Here is a 3,346-nt window from a genome sequence, read left to right on the forward strand (position 1 = left end):
CCTCGCCCCGCCGGCTCCTCCAGTCACTGCCTCCGCCGCCCGGCGCAGCGCCCAGCGCCCAGCTCCCCGCCCACGGGGCGGCCCCCGGCCCTCCCACTGCCGGCCGGGCGGAGCCGCGCCCTGCCCCTGCCCGGAGAAGGCTGGGCTGGGCAGGTAGCCCCCACGTGGCGCTCTCTGGCTGCGCTGGGCCCAGTCCCCTCGGCAGCCGCGCGCTTGTGCATGGCAAACGGGACTGATCCGGGCTCCTGTTTCTCCACAGCTGTTCGGAACCTGCCCGCCCGGCACCATTGTGCGTAGCCCACCTGCCCCTCGCCGGCTCCTAAGATGCGCTGCCCTGGGGAAGCCAGGCCACTTCCCGTTTTCCATCTCCAAAGGAAGTGCTTGGGCCAGAGACCTTTTGAAATAAGCCGCAGTTCGCACCTGCTCCTGGCCTGCAGGAATTCAACATGTCTTGGAGCAAAGGCAGGAAATCTGCAGTCCTCCGGCTGGCACAAGCCTTCACCTGTTCCTAGTCAGCCACCTCCCCGCTGCAGTTCAGCAAGAGAGCAAGACCCTGCAGAGCAAACTAACCCACGTGTTGGGACAGCCTGTGTCAAACCCATTGCTCTCCCAGCACAAGATGATCCTTAATGGCTCTCCTGTCTTCCCTGGTAGTTAAGTTAATACCATGGCTTCAACTTCAGGGCGCCCATTAATTTTGTATCGACGCCCCGTGCTGAATATCTGCCAGCGTAATTCACATTCTAGTCAGTTGATTGGAATGTGGTAAGCCTCACCTAACCTTATAAATGAATCAACTGCTTAAGGATTCAGTGGAGTCCATGACAATTATTACATCAAACACAAAATTAAAGTCATTAGTACAGGTACAGAAGAGGCTACTATTTGAGTTTAGTTATGGCTTGTCAGTGTTTGTTTCCAGATCTACCCTTTGGGTTGCTGTGGAAGTGCTCACAAAACTCTTGGATTCTTTGTACTCTTGCCAGCATGGTTCTCTATATTTCCCTACCTCATCCAGTCACACTATTTACCTTCCAGCTGAGCTGAGCGATTGTCAGATTGCACATTGAATCCAAATGTTGTGGACTTTGGCTATGCAAGTCCGATGCTCCATTGTACCTTTAGTAGCCCACAAAATCTTAATGCTGAAGATAAGTGAAAAGGCTGCCCGACTCCAGTGATAGGGCTCATTATAACAATTTACTGTACTTGTCATTTTCAACTCGCTTTGCAAACTTCTTAATGTTCAAAACGGGGAGACAGGTCTGGTGGCACTAGCCCCTTTTTCTAGATGAAAAAAAGGAATGCAGAGAATATGTGTTTTGCCCAAGGTTACAGGCATCAGTGTCAACCAGGATTAGACCTCCGGCGTGCCTTCAGCCCAGTCCCATTCTCAGTTCTCCTCTTCTCATTTCCCCAGAGGAACCCATGTCTGTATGAGAGGTATTTAATTTCTTGGAGGGGTACTCATGGTATTGCATAGTCTAAGCATTTCACGCTATTGGTTATGTGGCCGTTACAATCAACTCTATTTCTTAAAACTAGTGTGAGGTAAAGATAAAACATTCTAGGAAATTAAATAGCGTCAAGAGAAAGTGCAGACTTATCCAGGGAAACAAGGTGGACCATTCTGACCACAGCTAGTTCTGTTTCTTGTAAATTGAAAAATTATCATGCAAAGCCAGAAAAACGCCTGTTTATTAAGGAACTTAAACAAGTAAAGATTTTCAACCCATGAAAGTCAGGAAATTCCAGCGACATTTCCCACACAGTATTAACTGAGTCACACTGAATTGTATTACAACATACTGCCCTATTTGACAGTTTAGTGGCTGACCATGTACTATAGAGTATTCCTGCACAGAAAGCTTTGGTAAGGTGAAACTCAGATTGCAGGCACAGAACTATAACTCGGATATTTTAGTTTTTTGTTTTTTCCCCCAAACAAGAATTTGAAAGTCAGAAACAGTCAAGGTTGCACTTTTCAAAAGAGACCCCTAAATTACCTGAACACTGCCCCAGATGCCAGCTGGCCATCGTCCTTCATCTACAGGGTATTGAACATATGCACAACAAAACATTGGTTTTCTAACTAATTTAATTCACACATTGTCAACACCAAATAAGCTTTACAAGTTGCATATGAATGCTCCAACTTCACAATTTGAGCATTTGGGGGGGTCTATACATTTGAATGACAGATTATTTGCTGGCATATGTAATCATAAGATCTGAAGATCCTTCAACACCTCATAGGACTGGGCTTAATGAAGAGCAGGGAATGATTATTCACATGGTTATTTGTCTGATCAATAGGCAGAAGGACAGCGTCATCAGCTTCAGGGGTTCCCGAACTTTTTACTAATGTGACCTACCAGCTGCATTTAATCTTTTATGGGGACCACTATTACATATGTACTGTGTGTATCTAACTAGTATTTTCTCCGTTTTAAATCCAGTAACTGCAATGGCAATATTGATTTTGTATTATCTTCATCAAAACTGTAATGTTTTTATGGATACACTGCTCCCTCTGCCTGATGCCCAAGCCCAGTGGAAGGTAGAGAGTGCAGGGTAAGGAGTGAGGTGACCCACATCTAGACTCTTCCCACAACCCACCATTGGGGAAACAAGTGTAGTAGAAAGAGTACTGAAACGGGACTAGGAGACCCAAGTTCTATTCCCAGTGCTGCCACTACCCTGCCATGTGAACTTGGGCAGGTTATTTCACTTCTCTGTGCTTTGGTTTCCCTTACCACCCATTGTCTGTCTAGACTGTAAGCAATTGGGGTCAGACATTTTTTAATGGTTAGCACAATGGGTCCCAGGATTTGGTAGAAAATATGTACATGCTACTATAATGCAAATAATTAAGTAAAAGCAGCATGGTCACTACATGGTTCTGGTTAAAGCATTGGAGTTTGTGTCATCACTGATACTTCAGACTCTGAGATGGATAAGATCCTCTAACCACCAGCACAACATTCTATTTTATTATTTTTAAAACAGTTCTCCTCAGGCAGAAAGTACCGAGTGACCCTCTGGCTTGCACAAAACACATACCAGCTGTGACCATGGAAGCCCACAACCAAAACATCCCTACAGTTGCAGTTTACATAACTATCTTCTACCCTGCAGCGCCCTCGCAAAATTCAACTCACCCTGGGTGAGTCGACTATCAAGTATATCAGCAGTGTCGTGGGTAAGGGGGGAGGGTTTGGGCCTAGGTTAGCCATCTATCATGACAATTTTGCAAGGCTGATATTTCTTTTTGAACCTTTCTCCCCAAATTTGTAGCTCAGCATCAAATGGGAGTCACTCCAGATTCAGCTCATAAGCTTCCGTA

This window comes from Malaclemys terrapin, chromosome 5 (genome assembly GCF_027887155.1).
Source record: "Malaclemys terrapin pileata isolate rMalTer1 chromosome 5, rMalTer1.hap1, whole genome shotgun sequence".
NCBI classification, from domain to species: domain Eukaryota; kingdom Metazoa; phylum Chordata; order Testudines; family Emydidae; genus Malaclemys; species Malaclemys terrapin.